Consider the following 24,996-nt stretch of genomic DNA (forward strand, 5'->3'; position numbering starts at 1 on the left):
ATCTTTTTTATTCAGAGTTTCCCACCATTAGAAGAGGGATGGTTTCCAATTTCTCTTACAACATGATTGGTATTATTATTATTGATATTATCACAATTATTATAAATCATAAATCAAGTCACTTCACAAGTGCTTGCCATATTTTTTACCTTATTTACCATTATACCCTTCATGCAATGTAACTGAGTATTAGTGTGATGTATGGAAATGAGGTCAGATTCTGCAAATAAACAATCCTATTTAAAAATATGGTTTCAGTGTTGTATGAAAGGAGAGAAGGTTAGCACTCCCCTAGACAAGAATGGAAGAGGCCCTCAGGCTAGACAACATGTATACGGTTAAGCCATTTCCATCTACTTCAGTGGCATCTAACCATCATTTTTTACAATGGGTTCAAACTTAAGTGACCATCTACTTAATATGGACTGCTATATGCATAAGATGTTATATATGAGCCTAATGGTAACCACAAATCAAAAACTTGTAATAGAGGGGTGCCTGGGTGGCTCAGTCAGTTGGGCGTCTGACTGCGGCTCAGGCATGATCTCGCGGTCTGTGGGTTCGAGCCCCGGGTCGGGCTCTTTGCTGACAGCTCGGAGCCTGGAGCCTGCTTCTGATTCTGTCTTCCTATCTCTCTGCTCCTCCCCTCTTCACGCTCTGTTTCTCCCTCTCTCTCAAAAATAAGTAAACATTAAAAAAAATTGTAATAGATACGCAAAAAATAGAGAAAGGAATCCAAGCATATCACCAAGAAGGCCATCAAACCACAAGGGAAGTAAGCAAGAGAAGAAAGGAATAAAGAACTACTAAAACAACTGAAAAACAAGTAACAAAATGGCAATAAATATCTATCTGTCAATAACTACTTTGAATGTAAATGGACTAAATGCTCTAATCAAAAGAGATAGGGTGATTGAATGGATAAAAAAGCAAGATGTGTCTATATGGTGCCTACAGGAGACGCACTTCAGACCTAAAGACACATGTACATTGAAAATAAAGGGATGGGAAAACATTTACCATGCAAATGGAAGTGCAAAAAAAAAGCTGAGGTAGCCATGCTTATATTGGACAAAAGAGACCTTAAAACAAAGATTGTAACAAGAGGCAAAGAAGAGGGCACCTGAGTGGCTCAGTCAATTAAACATCCAACTCTTGATCTTGGCTCAGGTCAGGATTTCACAGTTTGTGGGATCAAGCCCCGTGATGGGCTCTGCACTGACAGTGCAGAGCCTGCTTGGGATTCTCTCTCTCCCTCTCTCTCTACTCTTCTCCTGCTTATGTGCACGTGCTCTCCCTCTCAAAATAAATAACTTTAAAGAAACAGAAAGAGACAAAGAAGGATACTATATAATGATGAAGGGAACAATTCAACAAGAGGATATAACAATTACAAATATTTATGCAGCCAACATGGGAGAACCTAAATACATAATTATTAACAAACATAAAGGAGGAAATTGATAGTAATACAATAATAGTAGGGCACTTTAACACCCCACTTATGTCGATGGATAGATCATCCAGACAGAAAATCAGTTGGTGTAGCCATTGTAGAAAACAGTAAGGTCCCTCAAAAATTAAAAATAGAATTACCATATGATACAGTAATTCTACTGCTGAGAATTTACCCAAAGAAAATTAAAACACTAACTCAAAAATATGTATGGACCCCTAGGTTTACTGCAGTATTACATACAATAGCCGAGATACAGAAGCAACCTAAATGTCTATCCACAGATGAATGGATAAGGAAGAGGGACTATTACTCGGCCATTGAAAAGGAATGAAATCTTGCCATTTGTAACAACATAGATGAACCTAGAGGGTATAATCCTCAATGAAAAAAAGTCAGAGAAAGACAAATACCACATGATTTCACTTATACATGGAACTGAAAAAAGCAAAACAAACAAGCAAAGAAAAAAAGACTAACAACCCACGCTCTTTTTTTTTTTTTAACATTTATTTATTTTTGAGAGTGACAGAGACAGAGTGTGAGCTGGGGACGGGGGGAGAGAGAGACACACACACAGAATCTGAAACAGGCTCCAGGCTGTGAGCTGTCAGCACAGAGCCCAATGTGGGACTCGAACTCACAAACCGCAAGATCATGACCTGAGCTGAAGTCGGATGCTTAATTGACTGAGCCACCCGGGTGCCCCTACACTCTTAAATATAGAAACAAACTAGTGGTTGCCAGAGTGGAGGTGGCTGGGGGATGGGTGAAATAGACAAAGGGGATTAAGAGAACACTTATCTTGATAGATGAACATTGAGAAATGTTTTTGAATTGTTAAATCTTTATACTGTATACCTGAAACTAATATAACATTGTCTGTTATTTATACTTGAATAAAAAAGAAATTCATAAAAAAAGATACAAAATAAATAAAATAAAACTATTCTGTTCCTTGAAAAATAAAATAAAATAAAAACAATTAGGTGCTTTTCAATATTTTAATTTTCTCATGTTCAAATTCTATTTACATGACTTGCTAAAAGTGGAATTTAAAGAATGATAAATGATTTCAGTGAGTGAAGTAAGGTGATTAAATAGAATATAGACATATGTGATGCTTATAACATGTAATGTAAACACTTAAAAATAGTATAAAACATTTAGCATTAAAAATATCTAGTTTTAGTATAAATTAGCTTAGTATAAGCATGTTATTTAAGTTTTCCCAGCTTCACTGCAGTATAACTGAAATATAAAAATTGTATATATTTAAGGTATACAATGTGATGATTTAACATACATATACATTGTGAAATAATTACCACAATAAAGCTAATTAGCATATCCATCACCTCACAGAGTTACAATGTTTGCCAAAATTTGCCAAATTTCTACCATAGTCACCATGCTATACATTAGATCCTCAGAAGTTATTGATCTTATAACTGAAAGGTTGTACCCTTTGACCAACATCTCCCCATTTTTGCCACACCCTTAGCCCCTGGTAATCACCAATCTGTTCTCTGGTTCTGTGAGTTTGACTTTCTAAAATTTCACATATAAATGAGATCATTATTTGTCTTTCTGTGTCTGGCTTATTTCACTTAGTATAATATCTTCGGGGTTCATCCACGTTGTACTGAATGGCAGGATCTCCTTTTGTTCAAAGCTGAATAATATTCCATTGTAAATACACAGACTGTATTTTCTTTATTCATCCACTGATGGGCACTGACATTGTTGCCATATCTTGGCTATTATGAATAATGCTGAAATGAACATGGCAGTGCAGATTTGCCTTTGAGATACTAATTTCATTTCCTTTGAATATGTAAATTTAAGACTACTGATTATATCTGGAAGTGAGATTACTAGGACATATGGAGGTTCTATTTTAAGTTTTTTATGGAACTTCACTACTGTGTTCCATAATGGCTGGAATAATTTACATTCCTACCAATAGTACACAAAGATTCCTTCTATCCACATCCTCACTAATACTTGTTATCTGTGGTCTTTTTCTTTTAAATGTTTATTTATTTATTTTGAGAGAGAGAGAGAGAGAGAAAGAGAGAGAGAGAGCAAGTGGGAGAGGGGCAGAGAGGGAATCTCAAGCAGGTTCTGCACTGTCAGTGCAGAGCCCAACACAGGGCTTGATCTCACAAGCTGTGAGATCATGACGTGAGTGGAAATCAAGAGTCAGACGCGTAATGGAACTGAGCCACCCAGCACCCCATCTCTTGTCTTTTTGATAATAGCCATTCTAACTAGTGTGAGGTGATATTGCATTGTGGTTTTGATCTGCATTTCCCTGATGATTCGTGTTGTTGAGCACCTTTTCATATGCCTGTTGGTCATTTGCCTGTCTTCCATGAGGAAATGTTTATTCACCCTTTTGCCCATTTTTACATTGGATTATTTATTTTTTGCTAGTAAGTTGTAGGAGTTCCTTACATATTTTGGATATTAATCTTATTGGATATGTGCTTTGAAAATATTTTCTCCCATTCCATTGCTTTGCTTTTCATTTTGTTGATTGTTTCCTTTTCTGTACAGAAGCTTTTGGGTTCTATATATCCCACTTGTTTAATTTTGCTTTATTGCCCGTGCCTTTGGTGTTGTTTCCAAAAAAAATCATTGCCAAGACAGATTTTCCAGAAGATTTTCCCTTATGTTTTCTTCTAGGAGTTTTACAACTTCAGGTATCACATTTAAGCCTTTAATTCATTTTGAGTTAATTTGATGTAAGATAAGGATCCAATTTCATTCTTTTACACATGGATACCAGTTTTCCCAACACCATTGATTGAAGAGACTACCTTTTCCACATTGTGTATTCTGGGCATCTTTGTCAAAGATTAGTTGACCATATCATGTGTAGGTTTATTTCTGGACCCTTTATTCCATTGTTGTTTATGTCTGTTTTTATAGCAGTACCACACTGTTTGGATTACTATAGCTTTATAATATAGTTTTAAACCAGAAGTGTGATGGCTCTAGCTTTGTTCTTTTTTTTCTCAAAAATGCTTTTGGCCATTCAGGTTCCATTTAAATTCCCTATAAGTGTTAGGACTGTTTTCTATTTCCATGAAGAATGCCATTGGAATTTTGATAGGGAATGAATTGAATCTATAGATTGCTAAAATAGTATAAATATTTTAGCAATATGAATTCTTTTAATCCATGAACACAGAATATCTTTTTTTTGTTTTCTTTAATTTCTTTCATCAGTGTTTTCTAGTTCTCAGAGTACATAGATCTTTCACTTTCTTAGTCAAATTTATTGCTAAGTATTTTATTATTTTTGATCATAATGTAAGTAGGGTGGTTCTCTTAATTTCTTTTTCAGATAGTTCATTGTCAGTGTCTAGAAACATAACTGATTTTGGTATGTTGTTCTGTATCCTGCAAATTTACTGAATTCATTTATTAGCTCCAACAATTTTTTCATGGAATCTTTAGTGTTTTCTTCATATAAAACCATATCATCTGCAATTTCACTTATATGAGAAATCTTTCTTTTCTATTTGGATGTCCTTTATTTCTTTTTCTTGACTAATTGCTCTGGCTAGGGTTCCCAGTCCTATGTTGGATAGAACTGGTGACAGTGGGCACTGTTTTCCTGATCTTGGAGGAAAAGCTTTCAATCTTTCCCCATTAAGTACGATGTTAGCTGTGGGACTGGCATATATGTCTTTCATTACGTTGAGGTACATCCTTCTGTACCTATTTTGTCGAGGATTTTTATCATGAAAGGACATTGAATTTTGTCAAATACTTCTTCTGCATCTATTGAGATGACCATGTGATTTTTATGTTTCAGTCTATTAACGTGATGTGTCACATTTATTCATTTGCCTATTGTTGAACCATCCTTGTATCCCAGGAATAGATCCTACTTAATCAGTGTATAAGATCCTTTTAATGTGTTGATAAATTCAATTTGCTAGTATTTTCTTGAGGATTTGGCATCTATATTCATCAGGAGTAATGGCCTGTAGGTTTCTTTTCTTGTATCTGGCTTTGGCTTTGGTATCAGGGTAATGCTGGCCTTGTAACATGAGCTTAGAAGTGTTCTCTTCCTTCAGATTTTCAGAAGAGTTTGAGAAGGACTGGCATTAATTCTTTTTGTTTTAAGTTTATTTATTTATTTTTGAGAGAGAAAGAAAGTGTGAGTGAAGGAGGGGCAAAGAGGGAGAGAGAGAATCCCAAGCAGGCTTCACACTGTCAGCATGGAGCCCAATGTGGGGCTTGAATCCACAAGCCCCAAGATCATGGTCTGAGCTGAAGTCAGATGCTTAACTGACTGAACCACCCAGGTGCCCCTAATTCTTCTTTAAATATTTGGTAAAATTAATCATGCAGCCATCTGGTCCTGGAATCTTTTTTGGGGGGATGTTTTTGATTACTGATTCAATCTCCTTACTTGTTATTGGTCTAATCAGAATTTCTTTTTTTTTTAATGTTTTATTGTATTTTTGAGAGAAAGAGAGAGAGAGAGAGAGCGTGAGAAGCGAGGGGCAGAGATAGAGAGGGAGACACAGAATCTGAAATAGGATCCAGGCTCCAAGCTGTGAGCACAGAGCACGATATGGGGCTTGAACTCATGAACCACGAGATCATGACCTGAGCTGAAGTCAGACGCTTAACCACTCAGGGGACTCTGAACTTCTGTCTTTGTTTTTGTTTGTTTGTTTGTTTGTTTTGTTTTTTAATGTTTGTTGATTTTTGAAAGAGAGACAGAGCACAAGCAGGGGAGGGGCATAAAGAGAGGGAGACCCACAATCTGAAACAGTCTCCAGGCTCTGAGCTGTCAGCACATAGTCTGATGCAAGGCTTGAACTCACAAACGTGAGATCATGACCTGAGCCGAAGTCAGATGCTCAACCAACTGAGCCACCTAGGTGCCTCTGAATTCTGTTTTTCTAACCATTGTAGTTTATATCTCCAGCACTGCATAAACACATTTTTCTTGGGTTATTTTAATAAGATTCCAATGCCTTTCCACCATCATGTAGCACCTTTTCTGTACATATTTAGGGTACAGTCAATTCTCAGGTAAAGGCTGGTCAATCATTTTGACACCTGCATTTTCTGCTTTATTTCTTGCTTTGTAAAATCTTCTCTTGATAGTTAACAGGTCTTTTTCAATTGCCTGCTTTGTTGACAACTTATACTTTTATTCTTTGTGTACATGCAATGGAGAAGTGCTTTGGAAGGAAAACAACGCTCTATCCAAAGAAAGGTTTAAGGAGGTGCAGGAGAGCTTAGGGTGATGCTAAAATAGATTTTTACCAACATGGAACAAAGACAAAATGCAAAGAGGTGAAATTTGGAGAAACTAGACAACCTTTGAGGATTTCAGGATTTTCTTTGGGGTCATTCCTTTAATTAATTTAAATTCCAAGATATGCAATAATGGAAGAATTAGTAATGTGACTTTGTTTTGCAAGAAGAAATAATTTGGAAGATGGGAAGGGGAGAGAGTAATTTTATTTATGAAGGCACGACATTTGTGGAGTTTCAATTAAGCAAGTCTAAAACAATGTTTTCTGTTCCTGGATGCTCCTAGAATTTTCTAGTGCACACGTACTGATGAAGATATGCTGCAAGTAGATGTGTAGTTGAAAGAAGGGGGATGATATTCTCTAGTGCCTACAAACTAATGAATACCACTTCCAAAAACCACGTATTTGTTTCGCTGACTGTTAGAATGGCAAAGGACCTTACAAGTCATTCAGAACAACCACTTAACTTTACATTTAGGAAAACCAAGTACCATAGAGAAGTAACTGTCCAGTAAACAACCAGTCACTGATAGAGCTGGGGCACAAAACTCTTTCCTGTCTATAAAACTGTGCCTAGCGCTCTATGTACCTCTTTAACTGCTTTCTACTGGATTGAACTGCTTTTTTTTTAATTTCTTTTTATTCTCCCATGGGTTGGAAGTTATATGTTTTGTTTATATCCATAGCATGTATCCTTAAATTTTTAGTATGTCTAATTAATCTAAAGTCTAAAGTTAGCCAACACCTCTCTCCTCCTCTGGAAGACTATAAGGACCTTAGAATACTTAGGCGGGCTATTTTGGTTGCCTAAACTACAGGGATGCATTCTTTCCTCTTCTTTCTTTCTAAAAGAGCCAGGGTTTTATTCAAATATTGGGCAAAATAAGTTCAAGGATGGCGAGTCTATCACAAGGTGATAATCATGATTAGTCTAAGTGAGACAGGAAAATAACATTCTCTTTGCCAATGATTGGTTGTGGCCAATGGGCTATAAATAAAAGTCTGCTCTCAAGCTACTGGAAAGGATGTCCTGACCTGATAAAAAGACAGAAACATAAGAGAAGATAGTGTTCACTGCTTTCTTTCTTTCTGCGTGAGAATGTGCTTGTGTGAGAACATCGTACTTGAGTTATTCGGACCGTGGGGGAAAAGAGCAGACATGTACTATAGAAGAAATAGCACAATGAGGAAGACAGCTTATGTCCTCAATTGCATAATTGGGCTGCTGTTACAACTCATGGACTATCCATCTCTGGACTTCATGATATACAAAATAATAATGATTTCCAATTGTTTAAGGCTCTTTTAGTAAAGTAATTGGTTATTTCCAACCCAAACCAACTTAAATCAATTGAATCTTTAAGTCACCCTTACATCCGACATATTATTTTTATGTAATGTGTTGGTAATTTTCACTCTTAATGCTTTTGCTAAGTCAATGCTTCTTTAGATTAACAAAAACGATAAACAATTTCTTTTTGACCATGACTTCTACTGTCTCAGGGCTTTCAAGCTTCAGTTTTCTCTTTCATGAAGTTCATCTCCTACTATTGTAATGGTAGTCTGGTAATGAAAAATTCTCAGTCATTATCTGCAAAAGTATTTAATTTGGCCCACTCTTGAATGATTATATATGTATAAAACTCTAGATCAACAGTTTTCTCCTAATTTTATTTCCGTGTGTCTAGGTGTGGATTTATTTTTATTTAATACTGCATGGAACTTGATGTATTTCTTGAAACTGAGAATCAATGCTTTTCAATTGTAGAAGTTTTCAAATATGATATCCTCAAATAGTCACAGTATTTGAAACCCTACGAAACATGTCAAACATTCTTCTTCTTTTGAATATTTTTTTTAACGTTTATTTATTTTTGAGACAGAGAGACAGAGCATGAACGGGGGAGGGGCAGAGAGAGAGGGAGACACAGAATCGGAAGCAGGCTCCAGGCTCCGAGCCATCAGCCCAGAGCCCCACGCGGGGCTCGAACTCACGGACCGCGAGATTGTGACCCGAGCCTGAGCCGAAGTCGGACGCTTAACCGACTGAGCCACCCAGGCGCCCCTTTTGAATATTTAAATCTCCACTCCATAACCATAACCTCTTTAACCTTCGGTGCTTTATTCTAGATAATTTCTTCAAAACTATCTTCCATTTTAAAAACAGTACCTCCTTAAAAAGCCTATTGAGTTACAAGATCTTCTATACATATCACAGTAAAATTATTTTTAAAAGTGCTATTGGCATTTTTTCCTGTCAAAATGAAAACGGGTTTCTTTTCTTCATATGCATGGTTTTGAAATGTGCTGATAACCTCTTTCATGTATGCCATTTTCAACATGCATACTTCTGATAAATGTATTACTTGAGGTTATTATGAGTCTAATTTTTCTTTTTGTTGTGACTTCTGACTCTTCCTCTTTTTAGCAGCTACATCCTGCAAGTCTTGGTGTGAATGTGTGTCCCTCCAGAGAAGTTTTGCATTTGCTTCTGCCTGGAAGCATCACTGGACTTGTATGAGTTTTTCATGTCAATTTGTCAGCTTGGCAGTTCCCAGATAAAATGGATATTAAACATTCAAATTCAAAGTTAATATGCGGGCAGGTCCATGATTACAAATTTACAGGGGAAGCTTTTTCTATCGTTAGCCCAGGCTGAGATATACAAGGGTCCTTTCCATCTCCCTTGGAATATAAATAAGTTTTGTTATTTTTTGACAATTTCGCTGAGCTTGTACATTCCCACCTCATGCCACATTCTCACAGATTCTCTTCCTTCCTCATAAAATTCACTGCTACCATTTTCTTATACTTGGGGGACCCTTGCAATACAAAATTTGAAAAGGAGGAAATGTAAGAAAGACCTCGTTCAAAATGCTAGTGATGTCTCCGTTGAGGAACATTGGCCTAGGCCAATCACAATTCATCCTCTGAGGCTGGGGGTGTGGCACCTGACTAAAGTTGGGGTTCTGTTAGTAAGGAAGAAGAAGGCCGCTGATGAACAGATAAATACCAGTGACTACATTAGGAAGGACCAAATATGGAACAACTAAAATATGTCAAGTGCTCTGCTAAGCAATCTATATACGTTAAGTCATCTTTTTCTCACAGCAAAGTTGACAGGAAGTTTATGATTATCCCCATTTCATAGGTGAGAAGACCCAGCTTCAGTCTGAGAGAGGCAAATCATTTCCCTAAGCTCATAAAGCTAACAAGTGGCATCACCCGGTTTCAAACTCAGCGTTCATAGAAACTTGACGTATCCATCAGAAAAAAACCCACAATACTTGATTTCTATGCTCATGAAGCACACACAGTGCAACAACTATCTCTGAATTTCCTTCTTCAAGTTGATAAGTGGCCAACATAGAAAAATCCTTAATGTCCCATGGAATTTAGTTCTTCATTGATTCTTTCGTGATGAGTGGTGATTATTAAATTGCCAGGACCATCCCTGAACCAGTTATAACTGGCTTTAGCATGAATTCTGACACCCAGCTCTGCTTTAAATAACCCACATTTTCAATATCTAGCGTAAACAGGGTATTTTTACCACTGATATTTGAAAAACACTTTAAAAAGCCTCAGAGTATGAAATATGCTGTAATACTGTATATATCGGTAAATTACATTTCCAGTTTGTCCTCAATTTCAAGAAAATCCTCAGCCAAATAAACTAGCAAGCAAATAAATCACTTTAATTATAATAAATGGCAGTTTCTCTAAATATATTTCTGGCAGCAAATAGCTTCTATTATTGACTTTTGCAAGAGTAATTTAAGGGGAAACTATTCTCAGTAAAGTTGGAGATGCCTGCTATTCCTCATCTATGTATATTATAATCCATTTAGGTTCCTACACCATGGGAAAACTAATTTCCAATTTTAAGGCACTTAAGCTGATATATTTATTATGAAATTATCCATCTTATAAATTATCTTCTTCATAGTGCCTCATTGGCTAAATTTAAGAATGCGATTTTCTATAGTGTAGATAGAAAAATCATGGCCAGGTCAGAAAAGAATGATTGTTTTTCTAGAATTACAATAAAATATCGTAGTATTAAAATGAGACACACTTTCGTTGTCATTTTTCCATTGGTAAGAAATTGTTTCTCATTAGAAATACTTTACACGTAGTGATAATTAAGTATGATAGATGTCTTGTGGTGGTGAACATTTATAGGCTTGAATTCATTCCTTTTCAAAAGAGATATACTATTCAATTTACACAATTTTTTGTGAGTTTGTAAAGTACCTAATGCAATATCTGTCACATCATGAATATTCCATAAATGGTAGTCATCGATAATTGAATTTTAATATTATTGTCATATATCATATGCTCATTTAGAGTCTAGAACTGTTTATCTATGTGCCTTGGTGGAATGTATAATCTCAATCAAGGATAATCAGATCCCCACTGGACCTGCTGGTCAAGTAATTTGCCTAATGGCAAGGATCCATGAGGGTCAGCAGTTAAGTGGGGATGGTGAAGTGAAGATGAATTTAAAAGCATATGTAGCATCCAAAGCATTGAATGACTACTAGAAATGAATGGGTAAGAATAAGTAGTCAGGATTATATCTGAGTTTCTGGCTTTAGTTATTCAGTAAATAAGAGTATCGTTTAACCGGACCACTTTCTCACACCATAAACAAAAATAAACTCAAAATGGAGTAAAGACCCAAATGTGAGACCATAAAAATCCAGGAAGAGAGGACAGGCAGTAATTTCTCTGACATCTGCTGTAGCAACATGTTTCTAGACAAGTCTCCTGAGGCAAGGTAAATAAAAGCAAACATAAGCTATTGAGACTACATCAAAATAAAAGGCTTCCGCACATCAAGGAAAAAAAACCAAAAACCTAAAAGGCAACCTACCGAACGGGAGAAGATATTTGCAAAGGATATATCCAATAAAGGGTTAGTATCCAAAATATATAAAGAACTTACACTCAACATCCCCAAAACAAATAATCCAACTAAAAAACAGCAAGTTTGGGGGCGCCTGGGTGGCGCAGTCGGTTGAGCGTCCGACTTCAGCCAGGTCACGATCTCGCGGTCCGTGAGTTCGAGCCCCGCGTCGGGCTCTGGGCTGACGGCTCGGAGCCTGGAGCCTGTTTCCGATTCTGTGTCTCCCTCTCTCTCTGCCCCTCCCCCGTTCATGCTCTGTCTCTCTCTGTCCCCAAAATAAATAAACGTTGAAAAAAAAAATTAAAAAAAAAAAAACAAAACAGCAAGTTTGAACAAACATTTCTCCAAAGAAGACATCCAGATGGCCAATAGATGCTCAACACCACTCATCATCAGGGAAATGCAAATCAAAACCACAATGAGATATCACCTCACACCTGTCAGGATGGCTAAAATCAACAATACAAGAAACATCAGGTGTTGTGTTGGTGAGGATGCAGAGAAAAAGGAACCCTCTTGAACTATTGGTGGGAATGCAAACTAGTGAAACCACTGTAGAAAATAGTATAGAGGTTCCTCAAGAAGTTAAAAATTGAACTACCCTATGATGCAACAATCACACTACTGGGTATTAGGGATTTATGCAAAGAACACAAAAACACTAATTCAAAGGGATACATGCACCCTTATGATTATAAAAGCATTATTTGTAATAGCCAAGATATGGAAGCAGCCCAAGTGTCTATCAATGGGATGAATGGATAAAGAAGATGTGAGATAGATAGATAGATAGATAGATAGATAGATAGATAGAGGAATATTACTCAGCCATAAAAAAGCAAGAAATCTTGCCATTTCCAATGACACAGATGGAGCTAAAGAATATAATGCTAAGTGAAATAAGTCAGTCAGAGAAAGACAAATACCATGCGATTTCACTCATACGTGGAATTTAAGAAACAAAACAAATGATCAAAGGAAAAAGACAGAGGGAGAGAGACAGACAAACCGAGAATTGGACTCTTAAGTATAAAGAACAAACAATGGTTACCAGGGGGGAGTGGGCAGGGGGATGGGTGAAATAGGCGATGAGGATTAAGGACTTCACTTGTTGTGATGAGCACTCTATAATGTATGGAATTATTGAATCACTATATTATACACCTGAAACTAATAAAACACTGTATGTCAATGATACTGCAATTAAGATGAAAAACTCAATACCTAAAAAAGCAGTATTATTTGATAAGAAAATGAATTCTCAAGAAGCAACAAATTTGAAGAGAGAGAAAGACCTTTTTGACATTTCAATTTTCAGTTTGAGGTGCCTGGGGGATATCTAAAAAGTGACCTCTCAAAGACAGTTGACTGAAGGGTCTGGAGTTCAATAGACAGGTTTGAGATAGATTTAGGGAAGTAGATATTATTAGTACAGTTGAAACAACTGGAGTAGTTGAGATCAATCTGGAAGTATAAGGAATGGGAAGGGGACTTTGAAAAGAAAAATGTCTCCAGACATGTATATATCTAACTGCTTATCAAAGGCCACATATCCTCTTGAACTTTATGTTCTAGATATAATGTATCACAGCATTCCAAAAGTGCCAACGTATATGCTATTCCTTCTACCTAATATTACCTTTCTATCTCCCCCCTACTCCCTCGTTATTCTTTAGTTGATTCCTTTTCATTTTCCAGGACTCCATTTACCATTGACCGAATCTGGAAATGTGCATTTTTCTTCTAACAATATGCATTCACATTCCTATCATAGTGCATGTTGTGAGCTGAATTTTGTCCCTGTACATTTCATACGTTGAAATTCCAATCCCCAGTACCTCAGAATGTGACTGTACTTGGATACAGGGCCTTCAAGGAGGTAATTCAGTTAAAATGAGGTCATATAGGTGGGATCTGATCCAACGTGACTGATGTGCTTATAAGGAGAGAAGATTAGGACACAGACAACACAGAGACCATGGAGTGAACATGTGAGGACTCAGTGAGAAGGTGGCCATCTGCCAGCCAAGGAGAGTGGCTGTAGAAGGAAACGACCCTGTCAGTATCTTGATCTGGACTTCCAGGCTCAAGAACTGTGAGAAAATAAATGTCTCTTGTTTAAGTAGCCTAGACTGTGCCACTTCGTTACGGCGGCCCTTGTACACGAATACAGTATTTTAACATATATACTGTAATTGCTTAAATATATGACTGAAGTGAACGCATCATCCCTAGAGAACACCGATATTTAAGGTACAAGGGAAGGAAACGATACCGTGAAGTAAAATTAAAAAGAAGTGGCTAAGAGGCAGGACGAAAATGAAGAGAGCTGTGTCAACAAAGCAAGGAAGGAAAGAGTTGGCCAGTATGGCTTCACAGATGTAGACAGAAGTCCAACTTATCGGATACATTTGAAATATGTGCAGTTAATTGTATGTCAATTATACCCTAATAAATGTTTAAAAAAAGATCGACTAACATGACCAAATAACACAAAAATGTCAAGATAAGTATTAAAGAATATTCATTGTATAAAGGCAACTAGGATATGTTTGTGAATATCTGGAGAAAGTGGAGCCAGGCGATATGGAATGAAGAGCAAAGTGCCCTTTGTGATACATCTGTAAGACAACTCAACACAAAAGATGACTATGGACTATGGATGTTGTGGTTCACATAGGATAACAGGCAAATATATTCTAGGATATAGCAGATCTTTGAATTCTCAAGGTACATATTTTGGTTACCAATGCTAAAAATTTTACCCCTGAGCCTCATTCCGTCTCCTACAGCAGAAGCTATTCAGTTATGACCATATACTGTAGAAACTTTTAAAATTTATATTAGGTCTGTGACATCCTATATGTTGATCACGGTATGAAATAGGTCCCTGATCTGACTCACTTCACTAACACCTAGAACCAGCAATGTTGTGCTATGACTTGCACAATGAAATGACCTGCAGAGCTGTAAAGACAGTAATGCCCAGGCCCCCAGAGACCACACAGATGCCAATATCTATTGAGCAATATCTAGGCATCTAAATTATATTTTTTAAAGCTTCCCAGATGAGTCCCAGTGTAGAGTGAGGATTGAGAAACATTAGTTCTCACCCTTGGACCATGAAGTTATTGGCAGAAACCTTAAAACTTATGAGAATTCTAAGAAATGAGTTTGTAAAATGAATGAATCACATGATCACACACACACAAAATTGATGGCACTATGTTTAATGTAGACATAGATATTTTGAGGAAAATATAAATAAATTTAACCATATTACTTGAATAATGGTATCTTTCTGTCAAGTATTTTCTTAATCAACTGGTACTAAAATACAATTAAAAGTATTCAGGGATATAAATAGTAACATTAAAAACATAGCCTGAGACTCTCAATGGTTGGGATCCATTTACTACCCATGGTAGCATTTCCTAGTGTGGTTCCAGATGCATTTGGAAACACTACATATAGCGTATCTTTTTAGAGCCTGTGATAAAAATATTCTTTTAATTTTGTTTCCTCAGCATTCCAAAACTTATCTGAGCACAGAACCTTTCCTCCACTCCCACGAACACATATTAACATCCCAAGAGACACTGTTTTCCCAAGATATCCAATCCCCAACTGGGATCACTGCAGAAGGGAGAGAATAATGAAACCCCAGATGCTTGCATTTACAGTGAGCACAATGTTGCAAGTGGTACAATTATCTTTACAATGAAGAATCATACACTTTCAAAGGTGGCTTGCAAGGTCAAAATGATTGAGTTTTGCTTTGTAGCTTTAAAAAAAACCCCTAGATATTGATAATGATAATAATAATGATGATGATAGCTACAGTTGAATAATGTTCCAAGCACTATTCTAAGAACTTTATATCTATCTATCTATCTATCTATCTATATGTTAATCCACAACCCTAAAAAGTAGTTCCTGTTATTATTATTTTTATTTAAAAAATGAGATACTGAGCCAAATAGTGTTTATGAAACTCGTCCAAGGTCATAAGGCCAGTAGGTGACAGAGCTCGGTTTTTAATCCAAGTCTGAAAACCTTAAAACCTAATATCTGAACGACTTACACTCTACATATATGAAGTATATTGAAATGTACTCAAGGTACAGACGTAGACTAGGAAACTGAATCTCAAATTTCGAGCTAATTAAGATCTAGATTTTACAATTTGGGAATACAAGTTCAAATCTGGTGTAACCTGCAAAGAGCTGAAACTGCTATTTATTAGAAATGCTTGAAGGCCAGATAAAGAGATTTTTCTAGCTTGTAGTGGATCTGTATTAAATGAAAACCTAATGTTGGAGTGTCTGGGTGGCTCAGTTGGTTAAGCATCCAAATCTTGATTTCAGCTCAGGTCATGATCTTGCAGTTCGTAAGATCCAGCCCTGAAGCATTGGACTCTGTGCTGACAGCATGAAGCCTTCTTGGGATTCTCTGTCGCTCCGCCCCTCCACCACTCACATGCTTTCTCTTCCTCTCTCTTAAAACAAATAAACTTAAAACAAAAAAAAAACCCTAATGTAATCCTACATCCATAATTAATTTCTCTAGGAAGAACAAACAAGAGTGATATTTATACTATTAGTAATCAAATTTAAATACTTTAAAAATATGTAATTTGATATATCAGTACTGCCTTCTGCTATTACTTTTAATAGTCTTATTTTTGTACAAGACAAAGTTGGAATTGTCAGCTGCTTTACTGCTTACTAGATATGCTTCTAATGGTTTGGGAAGAGCTTGGGAACAGTCTACTTCTTCTATTGAAACCATCCCCCATTAGGAAGATAGTTGATAATTGGAATAGGTTCAAGTTGAATGAGGCACTAATTTTACAAGCCAGGGAAATTTAGCCATGTTTCTTCTAGATTGTATACTATATGATGTCTCTGATTTCCCTAGAATGAGACCATAGGATGTGATGAATCCTAGTCACAATTATAACTAATCTGGCTTAACATCTAAACTTGTGTGGTCATCTAATATGGCTTCTGTATCAACTTGTGATGGGTGTCTTCCTCATTCGCTCAGATTTTCCTAGCATTTTCTGAAGATGTTTTAAATAAACGCATTTTGTTGGGGGGGGGTGTTGATTGGAGACAGTGATTAAGTGATTACCTAATAAAACATTAAAATACAGTTATTTCTTGGAGATTCCGGCCAAGATGGAAACTCAGTCATTTACCACACCAATTTCCTCTCAAATCTACGCAGAATGGCAAATTTAAATCAGCAGTGGAGGCCTGAAGGCATGTGTTTCTGGTGGAAGTATAAATAGGTAATCTTTAGAGGGAAAGCTGGCAACTTACTTTGTTTAAAAGCCCTAAAAACGTTAATACACATATCAATTACACTCCTAAGATTTCATAATAAAAAATAATCCATGGGGCACCCGGGTGGCTCAGTCGGTTAAGCGACTGACTCTTGATTTTGGCTCAGGTCATGATCTCACAGTTTTGTGAATTCAAGCCCCGCACCGGGCTCTGCGCTGACAGCTCAAAGCCTGCTTGGGATTCTCTCTCCCCTCTCTCTGCCCTTTCCCCATTTTTTTCTCCCTCTCTGTTTCTCAAAATAAATAAATAAACTTTAAAAAATAATCCATAATAACAAAATAGAAACCTTTCCATTGCAGCTTTTGTCTTAGCACAAGCGGCCATAACAAAAGAGCATAGAGAGGGTGGCTTCAAAAAACAGAACTTTATTGTCTCCATTCTGGAGTCTAGAAGCGTAAGACCCAGGTGTGGGCAGGGATGGTTCCTTGTGAGGACCGCGAGGGAGAATCTGTTCCAGACCTCTTTCTTATAGGTGGTTGTCTACTCCCTACATCTTCACATATCTTTCCTGGATGTGGGTCTCTGGGTCCAAATTTTCTCTTTTTATAACTGCATCAATCATATTCTATTAGGACCCACCCTCATGACCCTAATTTAACCTAAGTACCTCTGTAAAGATGCTATCTGTAAATAAGGTCACATTCTTAGGTACTGGAGGCTAAGAATTCAACATATGGATTTCGAGGAGACACAATTCAATTCTTAATAAATCTATGTGTCAATGGTTTTGTTTTTGTTTTTTTCTAATTAAAAAAAATTTTTTTAAACATTTATTCGTTTTTGAGAGACAGAGACAGAGCATGAGCGGGGCAGGGGCAGGGGCAGAAAGAGAGGGAGACGTAGAATGTGAAGCAGGTTCCAGGCTCTGAGCTATCAGCACAGAGCCCGACTTGGGGCTCTAACACGCAGACCGCAAGATCATGACCTGACCCAAAGTCGGACACTTAAGCGACTGAGCCAGCCAGGCTCCCCTGTAGTTTTCAAATTTAAACAACAAATATGCCCATACATTTGTAATCTGAGAGTATAATAAGTACTTTTATTTTCATTAAAGTAATACATGCCAGGGTAAAAAAATAAATCAAATAGTACAAAAAAGCTTTCTTTTATTTTTTTAATGTTTACTTTTCAGAGAGAGAGAGAGAGAGAGAGAGAGAGAGAGAGAGAGAAAGGCAGAGAGAGGGAGACAGAGGATCTGAAGCAGGCTCTGTGCTGACAGCAGATAGCCTGATGCGGGGCTTGAACTCATGAGCTATGAGATCACGACCTGAGCTGAAGTTGGACACTCAAACAACTGAGCCCCCTGGGTGCCCCTACAAAAAAAGCTTTGAAAAAATAAAGAGCAAGAGTCTCCTTCCCAAGATTTTGCCACTCACAGCTCTCTACTCCAGAAGCAATTAATTTAAACCTTTCCTTAAAAAGTTTTTTGGTGGTTATCTCCAAATCTCAAATTATAGCTTAAACTGCTATTTATTGATGTATCAACTTTAAACATTAATCGACTTCCTCTTTTGATACACAGCACATTATATCCTCTACCTTCCCTTCCAATACTTGTCAATACTTTCTAAGTCCCTCTCTTTTAAGTCACCTTTGTAACTTCAAATAATGTACTTAAAACTAAGTTTCTTATCCACCAAAAACCAGTTGGTGTTTCCTTCTCTGTTTTTCTTTAACAGTCACGTATGTTTTATTATTTAAAGCCAGAACTGAAGAACACAAAAGCAGTTAATTTCCCAAACTGTACTTACAATTGTGTAAGGTTTGGGTCCTTTCTGCTAGATGTCCAATGGGAGAGTCCCTAACTGTGAAATGTCATGAGCATCTGTGTTTTATTTCCAAGTTAGCATATTAGATGCTCCTGAATAATGCAGACCCTTCCTAGTAGGGCCATCTTCTCCAGGGTAGGTCTAGCATTTTGATGTGCCATATGTGCTGCTGCTGGAAACTTCTGAGTTTTTCTATCGTACCGTCAGTGCATCCATTAGCTGCATCTGGCCAGATTCCTGGAATCCGCTAGCATTTTCTTGAGTCTGCCCTGGTTGCTCTGCAGGTCTGCTGCACAGTAGTTGTTCTGGGCTTCTCTTCCCTGATATTTTATTCTGTGTCCACTATTGCTTGAACTCCATGTATTCTTTTTGCTAGACTTTCTTGGCATACCAGAGCACATTTTTGTTTTGTTTTTTAATTTTTATTTAAATCCAAGTTAGTTAATATATAGAGGGATAATGGTTTCAGTAGAATTTGGTGATTTATCATTTACATATAATACCCAGTACTCATCCCAACAAGCGCCCTCTTTAATGCCCATCATCCATCTAGTCCATCCCCCCACCAACCTCCCCTCCAGCAACATTCAGTGTGTCCTCTGTATTGAAGAGTCTCTTATGGTTTGCCTTCCTGTTTTTATCTTCTTTTTCCTTTCCTTCCCCTATGTCCATGTGTTTTCTTCTTAAATTCCACATATGAGTAAAATCATATGATATTTCTTCCTCTGATTGACTTATTTCACTTAGCTCAACACACTGTAGTTCCATCCATGTTGCAAATGGCAAGATTTCATTCTTTTTCATTGCTGAGTAATATTCCATTATATATACATATACATATATATATACACATTATATATATATATACATATACACATTATATATATACATATATACATGTTATATATATGTGCATATATATGTGTGTGTGTGTATATATATATGTACACACAGACACACACACACACACACACACACACATACATACATACCACCTCTTCTTTATCCATTCATCAGTCGATGGACTTTTGGGCAATTGCTTCTTAAGGGATTCAGGGTGGATGTGTGAACCTGTCATAGTGGTAGGACTAGCTTCCCTTTCCACACTCCCAGGTATTTCATGGTCCTCGTAAGTAACATGGACACAGTATCCTCCACCGAAATCACTGGTTTGTAATATCATTCACAATAGCACTTGTGTAATTTTCTGCCATTAGAAACGCTTCATTTCTCCACAAGAGATGTTACAGCAAATTCTTAGGATTGGGGGGTGGGGTGGGGTGGGGTGGGGGAGATAACCTGTGAGTGTGTGTGTGTGTGTGCGTGTGTGTGTGTGTGTGTGTGTATACCACATCTTCTTTATCCATTCATCAGTCGATGGACATTTGGGCTCTTTCCATAATCTGCCTATTGTTGATAGCACCGCTATAAACATCGGAGTGCATATAGAGCACATTTTTCTAGCACCATCCTAAGAAAGGGTGCAGGAGAGATGAATGCATGAGTCCTCAAATTTCTGAAACTTTATAGGCTCTCATACTTGAATGTTAGTTTGGATGAGTACAGAAATCTAAGTTCATTTTCATTTTCCCTCAGAACTTTGAAGGCATTCACATCTTCATTAGCATCTGGTGTTGCTTGGGAGAAATCTAATGACATCTGATGCCTCTCCTTTGTGATGTGACCTTTACTGTCCTCTCTTAATTTGTCCCCGTGTAGTCAAATTTCACCATGAGCTCTCTTCCTCCCTGGCTGCTTGAGGCTCAGCCGCCATCATGAATGACACAGTAACTATCTGGACCAGGAAGTTCATGACCAACTGACTACTTCTATACTTCCGCTACTACGGCGGAAACAGATGGTCACTGATGTTCTTCACCCCAGAAAGGCAACGACACCTAAGACAGAAATTCGGGAAAAACTAACCAAAATGTACAAGACCACACCAGATGTCGTCTTTGTGTTTGGATTCAGAACCCATTTTGGAGGTGATAAGTCAACTGGTTTTGGCAGGATTTATGATTCCTTGGATTATAGAAAGAAAAACGAACCCAAACATAGACTTGCAAGACATGGCCTGTATGAGAAGAAAAAGACATCAAGAAAACCGTGAAAGGAACACAAGAACAGAATGAAGAAAGCTGAGAACTTCAAAAGCCAATTTTGGTGCTGGCAAAAAGAAGTGAAGTATCTAGCAGTGAGCTGGAGACTGGACAACAGAAGGAGTAAAGATTCTGCAGTGACTGGGTGGTGATTGTGCAGATTTCTCATGACAGGATTAATAAACTAAGAACTTCCATGTGTCTGGTTGTTTGGAAAAAAAAAAAAAAACTTTCACCATGAAGCTTCTTATGGGTCTTTCTTTCATTTGCTGGTTGTTCAAATGGCCCTCTCAATCTGGAGACTTAAGCCCGAGCAGTTAAGAAAATGTTTTGGATAATTTCTGTCTTTCCATTTTTTATGTTGTCTCTTCATGGAACTCCTAATACTTGGATATTGGACTAACTGGACCGATTCTTATGTTTTCTTTGCTATTTCTCATGTCTTCATGTATTTGTATTAACTTCTGGGAGAATCCTTAGAATTACCTCCAATTCTTCTGTTGAATTTGATTTTTGAGATTTGCTACCACATTTTCAAGATCTTTCCTTCATACTGTTCCTTTTAATAGCAACTTCTTGTTTTATGAAAGCACTTAATAAAAAAGTGCTCTGTATTGATGCAGCTGCTTCTTCTTTTGTTTATTTGTTCATTTGTTTTACTTTTTTTAGATTCCTCATATAAGTGAAGGCATATGGTATTTGTCTTTGTCTGACTTATTTTACCTAGCATAATACCCTCTGGGTCCATCCATGTTGTTGCAAATGGCAAGACCTTATTATTTTTGTGGATGAGTAATATTTCATTATATCTACATACTATCTTTTCTTTATCCATTCATCTATTGATGGACACTTAGCTTGCTTCTATACCTTGTATACAATTGTAAACAATGAGGGGAGGTAGGTGGGAAATAGGCAAAATAGGTGAAGAGGATGGAGAGGTACAAACTTCCACTTATGAAATAAATAAGTCATGGGGATGAAAGTATAGCATAGGGAACATAGTCAGTATCGCCATAATGTATGGTGACAGATGGTGACAACACTTATCGTGGTGAGCACTGTGTAATGTACAGAATTTTCAGAACACCATGTTGTACAACTGAAAGTAACATAACATTGTAGGTCAACTATACTTCACTAATAACAATTTAAAAATTAGGGGCACCTGGCTGGCTCAGTCAGCAGAACATACAACTCCTGGTCTTGGGGTTGTGAGTTCACACCCCATGTTGGGTATAGAGATTTCCTAAAAAAATTAAGAAAAATAGGGGCGCCTGGGTGGCGCAGTCGGTTGAGCGTCCGACTTCAGCCAGGTCACGATCTCGCGGTCCGGGAGTTCGAGCCCCGCGTCGGGCTCTGGGCTGATGGCTCGGAGCCTGGAGCCTGTTTCCGATGTCTCCCTCTCTCTCTCTGCCCCTCCCCCATTCATGCTCTGTCTCTCTCTGTCCCAAAAATAAATAAACGTTGAAAAAAAAATTTTTAAAAATTAAGAAAAATAAATCTTTTAAGATCCCCCCCAAAAAAACTCATCATATACCATCTTTTATATGCCAGACCCTGTGTTAAATATTTCACACATATTAACTCATTCATTCTTCACAAAAACACTATAAGAAAGGTACAATTACTATCTCTTAGAGATATGGAACAGAGACTAGAAGAAGAGGTCCAAATAAATATCCTCAGTAAATAAAACAGTGCAAACATACTGGAACACAGTATGTGTGGATAAGACTATGACCTCTGGAAATACATGGCCTGGTTTTAAAAACTGGCTCCATCAATGATGAAACTTTTACAGATGGGGGTGGGGATGGAAGTTAACGCTCAGGCATGTAGATTTTCTTCTATGCATCACCTCTCCGCCACCTGCTTTCTGTCTCTCCAAAATGTGTTGAAAATGCCTGCCTGCTGATATTCCCTGTGTTGGTGTCCTTGTTCTTGGGCATTTGCGTTTGTATTTTTAAAATTCCTGGGGCACCTGGGTGGCTCAGTCGGTTGAGTGTCCGACTTCGGCTCAGGTCGTGATCTCGCGGTCTGTGAGTTTGAGCCCCGCGTCGGGCTCTGGGCTGGCAGCTCAGAGCCTGGAGCCTGCCTCATATTCTGGGTCTCCCTCTCTCTCTCTCTGCCCTCTCCCGCTTATGCTGTCTCTCTCGGTCTCTCAAAAATAAAATAAACACTGGGGCACCTGGGTGGCACAGTCGGTTAAGCGTCCGACTTCAGCCAGGTCACGATCTCGCGGTCCGGGAGTTCGAGCCCCACGTCGGGCTCTGGGCTGATGGCTCGGAGCCTGGAGCCTGTTTCCGATTCTGTGTCTCCCTCTCTCTCTGCCCCTCCCCCGTTCATGCTCTGTCTCTCTTTGTCCCAAAAATAAATAAAAACGTTGACAAAAAAAAAAATTAAAAAAAAATAAAATAAACACTAAAAAAAATAATAAAATAAAATAAAATAAAATAAAATAAAATAAAATAAAATAAAATTACTATGATCTTAATGTGGTCAATCTAACATCTTCCTCTGTAAGTCCACATTGAGTGCTTCTTTTTAATTTCATTTCATATAACTGACTTGTTTCCCTTAAAATGGCTTATGATTCTTTTCATAAGTGGTTTTCATAAATCATACTTTTTTCTTAATATCAGAACCTCTTTAACAATTACCATGAAAGGAGCATTAAGCCTCTAAAATCTAATAACAATTGCACTGTTCTCATTCTAGTGGTACACATAAATTAATAGTGGTTTTTAAAAAAAAACTTAGGAAAAACCACCATTTTGTCTATTTTGGCCTAGTCAGAAACACAGCTTGCCCTTTTCCCGGCATGGTACATCTCTGGGCTATATTTCAGTTCATGGGGTTTTGTGCTGCAACAAAATATTCCCCAACATCATTAAAGCACTAGAAAGAAACATTGACCATACCAATTATAAAAGAAGATGAATTAGTGTTTATATATACCTAGCAAGATAGTCAAAGAAGAAGCTTCATGAGAATTTGTCTAGTGACATAATCTCTCCCCTAATGTCTAGGAATATCATCATCCTGGTTACTCACGTTAAAAACTCTTAAGTTATTTTATCGCCATCTACATGGTCTCCAAGATGATTTGGAACCGATTCTGCTTCTAAAACCCAATCGTGCCCTCTCTTCTCACATTCTCATGGTAGCGCTCCAATTCAGCCTGTCAGTAATTCTGTGCTAATTTGACTGGTCACCCCCATCCCAACTGCTACCAGAGTCGTTTTTCAAAAGCGCATGCTTGCCCACCCTGCTCTTCAATGACAATATATTGATGCTTTGATAATTCTCTAGGACAAAGACCAAAGTCCCAGACATAGCATGCGAGGCTTCTAAGCAAACTTTCATGGTGTACTTACTCTGTCCGTGACTTTGAGATGGCCATTAGGAATTCAAATGTAAGGCATGCCAATGTTTAGAGCATGGAGCTAGTCCCTGAAGGGGACTGACGTACTATTATTATATATCCTATAATGCTGTCTGGGTGCTAAGGATACCAGGTAAGCAAAACAGCTAAAGCCCTAAACTCCCTGCATCTGGTAGCTCACAGTATAGAAGAGAAGGAGACAAGCAAAGAGACAGCTACAAAACAATGCAAGTACCATGAAGAAAAAGTAGAGGGATTAACCGAGAGATTATAGGGAGTACAGACCAGAGCAATAAGGAGTTAAGGGATGACTCTCTTCAAGAAATGATGTTTGAGCTAAGACTAAAAGATGAGGAAGAGTTTGTCAAGTGAAGGGAAGGGGGGAAAAAGAACATTCTAGTCAGAGAGAATAACATGTCCATATGCCCCGAGGAGGGAGGGAGTACCGAGTTTTTGAGAACTAGAAAAAGGTCAGCACGGCTTGGGGAAGATAGTAAAATGAAATGAGGCTAGTGGGGTTGGTCAGATAGAGAAAGGACTGGACGAGGACCCAGAGTGAATTCAGCAAGATGAGACACGACGTTGTTGTTTGGGTCTAGGCAACAGATGAAAGGATAGTAGCATTAGACACTGAAAAATGGGACCCAAACTATAAAATATTTCGAAAGTAGGATCGAAATATTCCTCCAAGTAGGAAGTGGAGAAATTTTGTAATTCGATG

At 37.7% G+C, this 24,996-nt stretch overlaps 1 non-coding gene and 1 pseudogene across 1 annotated transcript; both read left to right on the plus strand.

Annotated features, from left to right (window-relative positions):
* Positions 1 to 257: 257 nt before the first annotated feature.
* On the plus strand, positions 258 to 384 carry LOC115507982. Its single transcript, XR_003966892.1, has one exon. It is a non-coding gene; the product is annotated as a U6atac minor spliceosomal RNA (small nuclear RNA).
* A 20,156-nt stretch (positions 385 to 20,540) lies between these two features.
* On the plus strand, positions 20,541 to 21,024 carry LOC115507398 (annotated as a pseudogene).
* Positions 21,025 to 24,996: the final 3,972 nt, after the last annotated feature.

Source organism: Lynx canadensis, chromosome X, assembly GCF_007474595.2.
Source record: "Lynx canadensis isolate LIC74 chromosome X, mLynCan4.pri.v2, whole genome shotgun sequence".
NCBI lineage: Eukaryota > Metazoa > Chordata > Mammalia > Carnivora > Felidae > Lynx > Lynx canadensis.